Below are 13556 nucleotides of genomic sequence, written 5' to 3'. Positions count from 1 at the left end.
TGCATTCATCATGGATCAATCGACTGATAAGGGACCCAAGAGGCGACTGTCGGTGGAACAAAAGAAGAATAAAAAGAAGTTGGACCAGAAAAGAGACCAGACACGAGTGAAATGGGAACTATGCAACTTTTTTGGCTTGATTTACCTTAATATAACAGGCTAAGAGTCATTGTGATGGTTCTATTATAAATTTTTCTTCGATTGTTCGTTGTTTCGACTCCCCCTTGCGCATCTTGGCGGAGCAATGGAATAGTTTTCTGCCGGCAACCCGCCGCCCACTCTCGCGGGAGTCTCGGGTCTCGCGAAGTAACGAATTGCTTTATGGCACAGACCCCCAAACACGGAACCGGCTCGATATAAATACAAGTAACTAAATGGGATTGTTACTTTCATCATAGATCAGCCGACTAAAAAGAGACAGAGAAACCCAATGTCGGAGGAACAGGATAAGACAAAAGGGAGACTGACCGACAGAGAGGCCAGACACGAGTAAACATTGGGCAAGCTTTTCAGGAATAGAGTGAACTGAAAGGAAAAGAAGTCTGCAAATCAGACGCAGACTTGGCCGTATTGCTTTTGAAATTGAAAGTACCCTTGGGTGAACTTTGTCTTCGTGGTATTCTTGATGTTGATAGTCTCTGTACAAATGTGTTTGCTCAACCATTTTGTTGTGAGCCCTGTGTGTTTCATTTCCATGGGTGTTTGCCGTTCGTCTGTCTCGTCCCCCAGACACAGGCTGAATCCCCGAATCCAGGTTCTTGTTTATTTAGATTATTACGTTGGCCAACACTCTTACACTGATTGTTCTGTTCAACCTAAAATAAAACAATTATAATCTAGGATATAAATTCTCCCCGTCAACTATAAAAAAGGATGGATTTATGTTTATTGCAATACAAACAGTTTTAAAAATGTATAACCTTGTCCGCACTTCATCTACTTCGGATATGGCTCTGTCATGCCAAATTTGTACCGGCTGCCAAATTTGCCAGGCAACGGACAACTGATCACGCAAGGGTTGTCCGTTGCCGGGCAGGTTTCAAAAAAACATTTGCGCTCATGTTGCCAAAGACGAAATAACATAACACAGAAAACGGATCGCTAGATAACACTTGTTTTTACTTTATATTTGTATTGTATTTAATTGTTTAATCAAATTTACCAAGTAAACTGAGTGTTTAAAGCAGGTCAAGGACGAAATAGTACAATACAGATAACGGACTAGTGCGAATGAACGAGCTTGAAGGTTCGCGAATGTTCGGGAACCTTTCACGTCATTCGACGCGATCGTCCGTTGCCAGGCAACGGACAACGCGATCATCTGTTGCCAGGCAGGTTTGGAATGGATTACGTATGGATGACGCGCCCGGTACAAATTTGGCAGCCGGTACAAATTCGGCATGACAGCTCCACGCATTCGCCGGCTTCTTTGAAAACAAATGCACATGGCTAGCGTAGAAGTGCATGGGGAAGGGTCGTCAACGAGTTGTTACGACTGTGTTGTAAAATATCTACTACGAAGCTGTAGGGGGCGCTGTGTAGAGAAAGGTGCGTGCCAAACCAAGAAAACAGCGAAGAAATTCCCGATCTTGCATAGTGGGCCTTTAAATACATGAATAGGCTTGAATTTAGTAGTAATATTGGGGTTTCATATTTTTACAAAATGGATTATGTGAACATTGTTGAATAACAATCATGTATATTAATGTATTGCAGGAGTTTAGCTTGACATTAACCAAGTTAAAAGGACAAATAAATGAACCGCACCAAACATGTAGAAGTCAATGTGGGATTTTAATATTTAAACAAAAACACTTGACAGAAGTTTGATACAATTTTGTAAAGGGAAGCAGAGGAAAAGATTTTACCAAATGAATCTTTTCAAAATGTCACCACCATTCCGAAAGCAAGTCAAGAGGTTTGTGTAAAAGCAGTCCTCCCTGACCAGCTCTGTCCCTGACTCTAAACCCTGACTCTCAACCCTAACGCTGAACCCTCTGAGGGCAGGAAGACGCGCCTTCAGTATAAAAGGTTTAAACCACAGAGAAGGAAGAAAAGAGGAAGCAGTAGAGAGTAGTGAAGTAGTGAGGTTAGTGACAGATGTGAGGGAAAGGCGTGTGGAAGCACACGGTTACAAGTGGGGTCAAGAAGATCCCTCCCACTGGAGGTCATTGATCCATCAGCCTCAGACTGCTGAGCTACGCAGGTCTTCTGGAGGACGAGGCTCAGGAGAACTGAGGAGACTGGACCAGCAGGATGTCAGGATCAGGGTGGGTTTAGCTCAGGTGTGTCAACCCCCGACCAAACAGGATCAGGTGAGGTTCAGCTCAGGTGTGTCTGCCCGGACCAAACAAGGACATTGATTAGGTTCAATATTCAAAAGATGCAACATTATCTGAACCAAAGATAATTCATTAAGGAGCAGGCAGGCTTTAGCACGCCTTGCTCAAGGCCACATCACTGTATTGAGGACTTGAACCCGGCACCATTGGTTTGAGAGTTGAACCCCCAACCCCCTACCTAGGCCACTTTGTCCAGATAATGCAAACTTATGAGGAATCCTTGATGGTAGAGTCCTGCTGGTCCTCAGGATTTGCCTTCCAGATGTACGGCTTCTCCATCAGTCCTCCAGATTCCTGGTCTGGTTACAAACGTAATTCGTCTCTAATGTAAGGTAACAAACGAAGTAGTAGTTTGTCTCTAATATCAGGTAACAAACACAGTAGTAGTTTGTCTCTAATGTAAGGTAACAAACACCGCAGCAGTTGGGCTCTAATGCAAGGTAACAAACACAGGAGTAGTTTGTCTCCAATATCAGGTAACAAACACAGTAGTAGTTTGTCTCTAATGTAAGGTCACAAACACAGGAGTAGTTAGGCTCTAATGGCGCGTAACAAAGTAGCAGCTGTAGTTTGTCTGGTAAACAAACACGATAGTATGCCGTAACTTGTACTGGACAAACTAATCCTGCGTTACAACAAGTCCACTCTTTCTTTTTAGGCAAACTTACGAGGATCCTGGTTGGTGGAGTGATGTTGTCCTACAGAGTCTTGGCTCCTCCATCAGCTCTCCTCAGCCAGAGTCCTGGTCTGGAACAAACAGCGCGAGTCTGGCCCTAAAGTCTGGTAACAAACATATAGTTTGAGAGATTTTTAAGCCCTTTATTTCCCCTTTGTTTTGGTTAATACAAATTTACAATCCTTGTTGGTAGAGTGATGGTCATCCTCCAGATTCACGGCTCCCCTACCAGCTGGCCTCCGCTCCACAAACACGTTCTAGTAAGAAAACACAGCGGTAGTTGGTTAACACATGTCAAAGTAACAGCTCTATTTTGCCCTTTAGGTCAACCATGTAAGTAAATACAAACTTACGAAGAATCCTTGTTGGTCGATTCCTAGTTGTCCTCCAGCATCTCAGCTCCTCCATCTGCTCTCCTCAGACAGAGTCCTGGTCTGGAACAAACAGCAGAAGTCTTGCTTCAATGTGTGGTAAAACGGATGTAGTCTGGTATATTGTTACAAACGCCGGTGGTTTGTGGTAGCAGTATTCTACGAGAAGTGGCAGTGAGTGTGATGTCACAGAGTCAGGCTCCATCTACCCCACGACAGACATCCTCCACCAGGCAGGGCCGTCAGCACGGCTCCTCCACCAGGCAGGGCCGTCAGCACGGCTCCTCCATCCGCTCTTTCAGCACGGCTCCACCATCAGCTCCTTCAGCCATGGATACCTGGTCTGGTTACAAACACAGAAGTTTAATACATATTTTTGTAAAGCAAAAAAAGAGGAAAACATTTTCCCAAATTAATCTTTTCAAAATGTCACCACCATTCAGAAAGCAAGTGAAAAGGTTTATGTAAAACCAGCCCTCCCTGACCAGCTCTGTCCCTGACTCTAAACCCTGACTCTCAACCCTAACGCTGAACCCTCTGAGGACAGGAAGACGCTCCTTCAGTGTAAAGGTTCAAGGAGACACTCCTTCAGAGTAAAGGTTCGAACCACGGAGAAGGAAGAAGAAGGAGAAGGAGCAGAGAGTAGTGAAGTAATTAGGTTAGTGACAGACGTGAGGGAAAGGCGTGTGGAAGCACACGGCTACATGTGGGGTCAAGAAGATTACTCCCACTTGAGGTCATTGATACATCAGCCTCAGACCGCTGAGCTCAGCATGTCTTCTGGAGGAAGAGGCTCAGATGAACTGAGGAGACGGGACCAGCAGGATGTCCGGATCAGGTGGGGTTCAGCTCAGGTGTGTCTGCCCGGACCAAACAAGGACATTGATTAGGTTCAATATTCAAAAGATGCAACATTATCTGAACCAAAGAGACGTCATTAAGGAGCAGGCAGGCTTTAGGGCGCCTTGCTCAAGGACGTATCACTGTATTCTGAGGACTTGAACCCGGCACCATTGGTTTGAGAGTTGAACCCCCAACCCAGTCCACTATATCCAGATAATGCAAACTTACGAGGAATCCTTGATGGTAGAGTCCTGATCGTCCTCAGGATTTGCCTTCCAGATGTACGGCTTCTCCGTCAGTCCTCCAGATTCCTGGTCTGGTTACAAACGTAATTTGGCTCCATTATAAGGTCACAAACACAGTAGTAGTTTGTCTCTAATGTAAGGTCACAAACACAGGAGTAGTTGGTCTCTAATGTAAGGTCACAAACACAGGAGTAGTCCGGATCTAGTGGCGCGTTACAAAGTAGCAGCTGTAGTTTGTCTGGTAACCAACCACAGTAGTACGCCTTAACTTCTACTGGACAAACTAATCCTGCGTTAAGTCCACTCTGCTTACTTTATGGCTCCTCCATCCGCTCTCCTCAGCCAGAGTCCTGGTCTGAAACAAAAAGCGCAAGTCTGGTACCAACGTCTGGTAAAAAACTTGTAGTTTGTCTTAATTTTAAGCCCTTTATTTCCACTTTGTTGATACAGGTTAATACAATCTTACAATCCTTGTTGGTAGAGTGACGTCATCCTCCAGATTCACGGCTCCCCTATCAGCTCGCCTCCGCTCCAGAAACACGTTCTAGTAAGAAAACACAGCGGTAGTTTGTTAACGCATGTCAAAGTAACAGCTCTATTTTGCCCTTTAGGTCAACCATGCAAGTAAATACAAACTTACGAGGAATCCTTGTTGGTCGATTCCTAGTCGTCCTCCAGCGACTCAGCTCCTCCATCAGCTCCTCCATCAGCTCTCCTCCAAACCAGAGTCCTGGTTTGGAACAGACAGCGGAAGGCTTGCTGCAACATGTGGTAAAACAGATGTAGTCGTCTGGTATATATGGTACAAACGCCGGTGGTTTGTGGTAGCAGTATTCTACGAGAAGTGGCAGTGAGTGTGATGGTCACTTCTACCCCACGACAGACATCCTCCACCAGGCAGGGCCTCCGTCAGCTCCTCCACCAGGCAGGGCTTTCAGCATGGCTCCTCCACCAGGCAGGGCCTCCATCCGCTCCTTCAGCCATGGATTCCTGGTCTGGTTACAAACACACTTGGTCTCAGCAGTAAAACACCTTGGGGCGCAATACACCCCACCTCCTGCATCTGAGGTTCACTTGTAAAATGGAAGACTAATTTAAAACATATTTAAACACTTAAATTAGACAACGTCTGCAGATTTTTGCGTTCAGCAATTCATCCACTATGGTCATAGCAGCACCAGAAACAATAATGGCTCATATGACTCCTACACAAAACCGGTATGAATTAACTCAAATCACAGCTTGGCACAGATGTAAAGTCATAAATTGACCAAAACCAGAACTAAACCTCTGAGGATTTTAGTGTTTCAGATGAGCTTGGTGATGGTTACCCTCTGGTCCGGTGCTGCAGGCCCCTGGTCTCCAGCCTCAGTCTCCGGTCCATCCTGGCACCACAAGCCTCCGGTCCACAGCCTCTCAGACTCGCCTTTGAGCTACAGCAGGAGGTTTATATCAGCAAGTAACAGTGAAGTAACAATGAACACTAAGCAGTATCAATATTAAATCAAATTTACTCAACTCATATTCAGGTGCTGGGTTCCTTTGAAGAAATGTCAAATTGTCTTCCACCTTGAAATGATTTTCAGCCTTCACCAAAAATTGGGCCGCCAGTAGAACGCCGTTTTGTACGCAGCGAGAGTCCCGTCAACGTGGTTAAAAGTACGGCGCAACCATCGAAAATTAACATATTGTACGAAATTCGTGTTAGTGTTCTTATGGTTGTCAAGACTACAACTTTCTATGCTAACCATTGGGACTAAATCAAGTGACCGCACTCAGAACCTTCCACGGCGGGAAGCACAAACCGTCCGACTGGAATCCGAACATTCCAGCCGGAACCAACCAAAGAAAAAACGTAACCAGCGCCTCACCTTGAGCTGAACGGTGGAAGATCCTGAAGTCCAGCGATGGTCTTCATTAAAATACAGCCAACAGACTTACCTTGAGGAGATCTGTTTGTTGCTGTTGGTCATTAATACTATTCAGTGTAACATTAAATTATTATGCACCCAGTGTGTACAAGTTATAATCACTCAAAACCAGACGAAGAACCAAACTACCATGTACAACAACTTTAAACCTAAAATCCTGGAATCATTCAATGCAAAACCGTGTCTACATTTTACAATTATCTAGATTATTCAGGGTACAAACCAGAGAAAATCTAAACGTTGAGCTCACAGAGAGCCGACCATAGCCCTGCAACGTCACCCTGACCGCCTCATCACCAACAGCAAATCATGCCAGCCAGCCAACGCATGTACATTTCAAGTGAGCATCCGAGTGAAAGGACTGCCCATATTAAAAATAAGCCAAATTCCTGACTTTTCCAACCATCTTCATGGTTTAAAGATTTAGACTTGACATTCTATTACGTTCTAATCCCCTTAGTCTGCTCCCTTGTTACTTATAAAACACTACATCTCCATCCCAAGAGTGTAGCATCCTACTCATGGGGGTGTGGTCTGAGTGAGCAGAGATGCATGCTGGGATACAGTGCCGTCTGAAGTCTTCAGTTCTATAGAAACGCCCCTCAGGAGAAACCAAGTGTTTGTGAATCTGTCGTGACATCAGTTACATGAGCTGGAATATCCTTCAAGATGGCGCCAGGATTCTGAGAGGAGAAAGGCCAAGAGGAAGATGTGTGGGTTCTTCCTCTCAGCCAGTGGAACACACCAACGGTCTTCATCAGAGTACCATGGAACACTTTGAAACATTGTCCTCTTTACATCTTGAAGCCCCAGTGAAGGTTTCCTTACCTCCTCAGCTGAAGAGCACAACTTCAGCTCGAAGGGCGCACTAGATGGAGTTCCCGGATTGGTTCTGATTTAAGGGAACCAATTGTTCAGCTATTCCTGTCCGAGACAATTAGAGTTCAGCCTGAGAAGACGTGCAACTGAGAGCAAGACAAGATCCACAGGGCTCTCCATCAATCCAGCCAGGTAGGAAGAGCCGTCTCATTACAGGTCTGAAGGTCATCTTGAATATCCAATTAGGTCCCTTTCCAACGTCAGACTCTCCTTGTGGAATTCCTTTTGGTGTCCATCCTCCATTGATCCTGATTGGTCCTAGTTTGAAGTCACTGATCTGAACACGCCGCTTGTTGGATACTCTCCTTCCTGCCCAGTGTGTTGGATATCGCTACGGAGCGTCACTCAGGGCTCTTCATGTCTACTGGAGGCTCTTAAGTAAACGTGTGGCCGTCCATCAGGTATGATTTAGTTGACCAGTCCAATATCCCAAGCCAATCACACAGACCCCCGTATGAACATTATCACGATCAAAGCAAGCCGGACACACACACACACACACACACCTGGTATGGGGTTCTACGTGTGAGTGGGAGACACACACACCCACACACACAGTTGAACCCTAGCGATGAAAAAATCCATCTCATGTCAAACCCAAACACACACACCACTGATCCATAAAAGGCCAAACAATCATGCAGGGGTAAAAACCTCATGCCAAATAACGTTCCATCATCCAACCCCAGCTCTCCTGCCAGGGCACCCAGAACAGAACAACCAATGTCTCCAGAGAAGTTAATTGTGTGCAACATTTTTCAGTGGCGTCCCACATTGGTGATGGATTATGCTTGGCGTCTCCAAATGTGTCCCAGGTTGATTCAACGTTTCTGAAGTCATTTCTTTGTAGTCCAGTGGTTTCCTGAATGAGGGGCCTTCACAGATGCAAACGGTGCAGCTTTAATCAACCTGAGGACAGGAAGGAAGTCATCTCTTCAGAAGACCACTCAGTGGAGGGGGGTTGGCTCTTGAGGAGCAGGATCCATATGGGGATGGCCCCAAATAAGACCTTCTTGGAAATGAAACTTTTCATGAGGAGTCACGATGCATGGAGGGGACTGTTGAATGTGTTCCATGGTTCTCTGTGTCAGACTGCAGTTGTGTTTCAGCTGTTGAGATGAGGAGCCCCCTCATCTCCCCCTGGCGTTTCTCCTTCTGAATCCCGTCTCCATCTTAAAGAACATTCTAGTCCATGTAACTGACGTCACGACGGTTTCTGAAACACTTGGTTTCCCCTGAGGGGGCGTGCCTACAGACCTGTAGACTTCAGACAGCTCTGTATCCCAGTATGCACCTCCGCTCACTCAGACCACACCCTCATCAGTAAAGCAACACTCGTGTGTTGAAGATGCAGAGCTCAGGAAAGTAGCTGGAAAGAAGACTTAAGACATCAGAACCCAACCAATTACTCCAGCTTACAACAATAACTTGGATCTCGTAACCATTTTAACAAATCATTAAAACCAACATAAACCAAACACCTAAGAAACCAATGAACCAATAAAACATCCTTACTGCTCAGATCAACCTTTAGCCAACGGGTTAACTCACCAAGAAGCAAAAATACATCAATGTGCCCAAGAGTAATGAGAAATTAATGACTTACAGTTTGCAGTTCATCTTCATGGTTAAGTTGGGATACTCACAGAACTTCAGTTAAATATCCATGATAGACCTTTGAAGGAAGGAACAGTTTACTCAAGGTCCAAATTTCAAATGAGAGTTAAACCACTACAATCCCCTTCACACATTATCAGTGATTTATATTCAACATACACATCACATCAGTTGTGCTTTGCCACACAATTCTACTCACATCAGTTTCAGATGAGATGCTCCTCTTTACTTCAAAAAGTCTTTAATCTGTGAAACAGGAAGAGATGTTAAATAAGTCACAACTCAACGCAGGTTCGGCGCCCTCTGGACGCCTTGGTAACACTGGGAGGCTATTTCAGCTCTGTGTTTGATTATGATAAAATGAACTCCCTCATTTTAATTAAAGGGATGAGTCGGATTTGACTGATTTAGATTCATACTTCAAAACGAAAAAAATCTTTATTCAATTCACCTTACTGTGTGCGCGAGTGAGTGTGTTTGTGTGCGTGAGTGAGGAGGAAGCTTTCATCAAAGAGACCAATTCACTGGTTATAGGGGACCTATCATACCACCAGGTGTGAGTTTTGATTAGCCATTACAAGCAGGTTTGAAAATGTGCAGCATTGTGACATCACTAGTGGGCGTGTCCTCCTAGATGTGTGCTGGATAGATCAGTCTACCAGCCTACCCAGTGGATGCTTTATTGCGCATTCAAACTTTTTCATAATGCTTTATCTAAATAAACGAAATACACGGTTTATTATAGCTACCTGACTCCTATGCTGTTTATCCCCAAACATCTAAAGTTCCAGTCAAGTTATTGCAGAGTAAAATAAATGCACATTAAACTCAATCACTGAATGCATTTAACCATAATTTACAACATAATGGAATAATCACCTCAGTAGATAGCATCACAGACAACCTCTTCTGGCAACAGCATACAGCAGACTTTCAGAAAGACAGCAGCTCACCCCTTTTATACCCCATGGCCCCTCCCACTAGACAGGCCCAATCAACAGGGGGATTATAATACTGTGGCATTTTGCAAATCAACCATGAATAAACTCATCAAAAATACAGCATGCGTGTTAAAGTTCATTTCATCTTGTAGATCAGTGATTTTCACAAGTGCATTTAGGCTAGTTGCTCATTAATGTCCAATGTCAATGTCCGGTGTACTCCTTTGACACAAGGAAAATTGGTTTGGCCCAAATTGGGCCAATCAGTGCCAGCAGGTGTTTCCTGACGCCATATTTAAAGCCCTCAGCCCCACCCTGACTCTTTTAGTCTGCAGTACAGAGCCATGATGAGAGGGAGAGATTGTTTGCGAGTGTTGCTTGAATAAATAGCCTGAATATACTGTATGCTTGAAGGTTTGCTGTTCAATGAACAGTGTATGAACAGTGTTCATACACTATCCATCAATGCACGCTATTGATAGGCAGTTAAACAGACAGGGACAGTGGTCAAACTGTCAAATCACCTCCCTCCTCTCCAGGAACTGCAAGTTCAGGAAGGCGGGACAGGTAATCGGCAAGCAAGTTCGTTTTCCAGCTCTGTAAGTAATATTGAAGCAATATGGCTGTAATGCCAAGTACCATCTGGTGACACGGGAGTTCTTATCCCTCATGGAGTTGATCCAGCTCAATGCCCGGTGGTCCGTTTCCAAATCAAAGTTCCGTCCAAGTAGATAATACCGAAGGCTGTCCAATGCCCACTTGATGGCAAGACATTCCTTTTCAATGGCAGAGGCAAGGGAAGGCAAGGCATATTTATTTGTATAGCACATTTCATACACGTGGCAATTCAATGTGCTTCAAACAAATGCAAAATGAAAAAATAAAATGAATAAATAAAATAAAGTACAAATTTGGAACCATACACAATTTTAGCAAAGTAAAATGTAAAATATAGATGGAATACCAACAGCAAAGAGTTGATTTAAAAGTAAAAATGGAGAAATAGAAAAAGAGTATAAAAACAATGTGCATTAACTTCCGAAAGCATCTAAAAAGAGTTTGGTCTTAACTCTTGTTTTAAAAATGGTGACAGTGGGGGAGTTTTTGATGGTCTCTGGAAGCTGGTTCCAGAGATGGACACCATAGTGGCTAAAAGCTGCTTCACCCTGCTTTGTTCTGACGGTCTGTTTCAGTAGTAATTGTTTATGTTGTGATCTAAGGGACCTTATTTGGGAATATTGCTTAAACATGTCATGCAAGTAGTTTGGCCCAACCCCCTTCAAAGACTTAAAAACTAGCAGAAGTGCTTTAAAATCAATTCTTTAACTAATTGGGAGCCAGTGCAGGGACTTTAAGATTGGGGTGATGTGATCTCTCCTTCTTGTTTTAGTGAGGACCCTGGCTGCACTATTCTGCATCATTTGAAGTGGTTTTATAAATTTTTTGGGAAGTCCTGTGAAAAGAACGTTACAATAATCAATCCTACTAGTGATGAATGCATCTATGATTTTTTCCAGATCCTCCTTAGACATATATCCTCTCAGTTGTTGATATTTTTAAAAGGTCCCATGACATGACATTTTTTTCATGTTTTCTAAGTTATCTAACATAAATATGAGTTCCCCTAGCCTGCATATGGTCCCCCAGTGCTAAAACTTCCGTTTAGTGTAAAACGAGCACTAGCTGTTCTGCTCGCCTTGAAAAAACGGAGGCTCAAGCACGCTGATTTGGAATGTCTTTAGGTATGTTGTCACAAAGCATCTAAGCTCCTCCCCTTACTCTGCCTGGCCCGCCCAGAGACGTTGGCCCGCCAATGAGACACGACCATGCGAGCGCCACATGTGTGTGTGAATGCACACACTTTAACGCAAGTGTTTCTTGTCGGTTCTTTGACGTCTCTTGTACTTCCACAACGAGACTGTAGTGGGGGTTATCTGAGCCATGGTTGAGAAGGAATTGGGGGAGAGGAACTTTGGCTTTGACTCGCTGAAGTACATGAACTGCGACATGCCGGCTAAAGGCTGTGTGCGCCTCACCATTGCGATACATCCACTGTAGACAGAGCGCATGGTACCGTGGCTGCAAGCCGCTCAGGGCCACACCCCCACCCTCCTCCTTGACCCTCCTCGCTCCTCCTCATTTGCATTATAGCTACAGACACCAAAACAGTGCATTTGGGGGAAGCTCAATATGCGACTAGCTCGGAGTGGCTGTACCTCTGCACCACGGCTGAATTCCGGGAACATCTTTTAATACTGTGTTAGTTGCCCACTAATGGAAGTATGCTGATTTTGTGACTGATTTAATGTGACAGCAGCAGCCACACAAATACACCCCCACAGCGACCAACCCCAGCCCATGAACCCCACTCAATGTCTGCGCTGCAAAGGACCCAGGAGGGGCCCGAAAGGTCCCAACTTTTCTTTATAGGTCCAAGGTCCGAACAATATGGCCCCTCCCAGAATCCTTTGAGCGCCCGGAACCGGTGTCCAAGCCCGTGGTCGCTCCCGGGAGGGCTGCGGAGGGCTGGTCGGTGGCTGCTGCTATACAGGCAGAGTACCTCTGCTATACAGGCAGAGCACCTCTGCTATACAGGCAGAGCACCTCTGCTATACAGGCAGAGTACCTCTGCTCTACAGGCAGAGCACCTCTGCTCTACAGGCAGAGTACCTCTGCTATACAGGCAGAGTACCTCTGCTATACAGGCAGAGCACCTCTGCTCTACAGGCAGAGCACCTCTGCTCTACAGGCAGAGCACCTCTGCTCTACAGGCAGAGTACCTCTGCTATACAGGCAGAGCACCTCTGCTCTACAGGCAGAGCACCTCTGCGTACGAGCAGGGGAGGTGGGAGCGGCGACCGAGTGATGCTCAGATGTTCTGGGTTCGATCCCCGCCGCCCCGTGTACACTACGGTGCAGATGCGTTAGCTACGGAGGCTCGACATCATTAAACAATCTGTATTTATTTATCTTTTTTTTTTTACCAGGGTAGTCTAGTAGGCCTATAACCGGGCCGTTACACACGTGACGGGGAAACGTGATATGCATTCAATTCAAACGTTATTAAATTAATTTAAAGATCGAACATGAAGACAAAGACACCGGAACACATTGGTTAAGTTTTCATTTTTTATTCATCATCTTTTTTTCTTCAGTAGGAGCGTTTTGCCATCGATCAGAAACATCGGCATGTGTGGTTCACTAGGACTACAGCCGAGGAAGAGGAAGTGGAGGAGGAGGGGGAGGAGGAGGAAGAAGAGGGGCCACAACTCAAAACATTACGTCCTAACAGCTGGAGTTTGGAGATTCTGTCATCTTCTGTTTTCCGGACGTTACATTTTACTCGTAAATTGGAATGTTTTCTTTTACACATAAAATAATGATCGATATATTTTCCCTAATTGCCTGTGGGGTGAATCAAACAATCAATCAATCAAAATCAATCGATGATCCGTTCCAGTCCGGAGTGGTGGGGGTTTGAAGAGGGAGGATTGGTTTGAATACGCAAAGCAGTGGATTATCATCACGTCCTTTCTGCACAGGGTCCATACGTCTAGAACAACTCACCGTATAGATCAAACGTATTCGTCAGATTAGATTCTTCTTCTTTTTTGCATGCCAGCATTAAACATAGATATATACTATTTTTGCATTAAAACCACAGGCGTATTGTTAAAACACAGCGACCCAATCACTGACGATGAAAGCAGC

At 44.9% G+C, this 13556-nt stretch overlaps 1 long non-coding RNA gene across 6 annotated transcripts; it reads right to left on the bottom strand.

The window, feature by feature from the left end:
* Nucleotides 1–1762: 1762 nt before the first annotated feature.
* On the bottom strand, nucleotides 1763–9828 carry LOC130377977 (uncharacterized). 6 transcript variants are annotated; one of them, XR_008894434.1, is made up of 15 exons: nucleotides 9784–9828; nucleotides 9104–9150; nucleotides 5997–8962; nucleotides 5809–5910; nucleotides 5351–5472; nucleotides 5118–5207; nucleotides 4944–5021; nucleotides 4791–4832; nucleotides 4461–4548; nucleotides 3599–4249; nucleotides 3372–3452; nucleotides 3197–3275; nucleotides 3011–3122; nucleotides 2521–2664; nucleotides 1763–2337 (listed from the first exon to the last, which is right to left on the bottom strand). It is a non-coding gene; the product is annotated as an uncharacterized LOC130377977 (long non-coding RNA). The 6 variants fall into 6 exon arrangements; XR_008894432.1 differs by having other exon boundaries at nucleotides 5809–8962; XR_008894433.1 differs by having other exon boundaries at nucleotides 2521–2641; nucleotides 5809–8962.
* Between the last annotated feature and the right edge of the window lie 3728 nt (nucleotides 9829–13556).

Source organism: Gadus chalcogrammus, unplaced genomic scaffold (assembly GCF_026213295.1).
Source record: "Gadus chalcogrammus isolate NIFS_2021 unplaced genomic scaffold, NIFS_Gcha_1.0 GACHA028, whole genome shotgun sequence".
NCBI classification, from domain to species: domain Eukaryota; kingdom Metazoa; phylum Chordata; class Actinopteri; order Gadiformes; family Gadidae; genus Gadus; species Gadus chalcogrammus.
The sequence above is the reverse complement of the archived record's forward strand: the minus strand, read 5'-3'. Positions and strand labels throughout refer to the sequence as shown.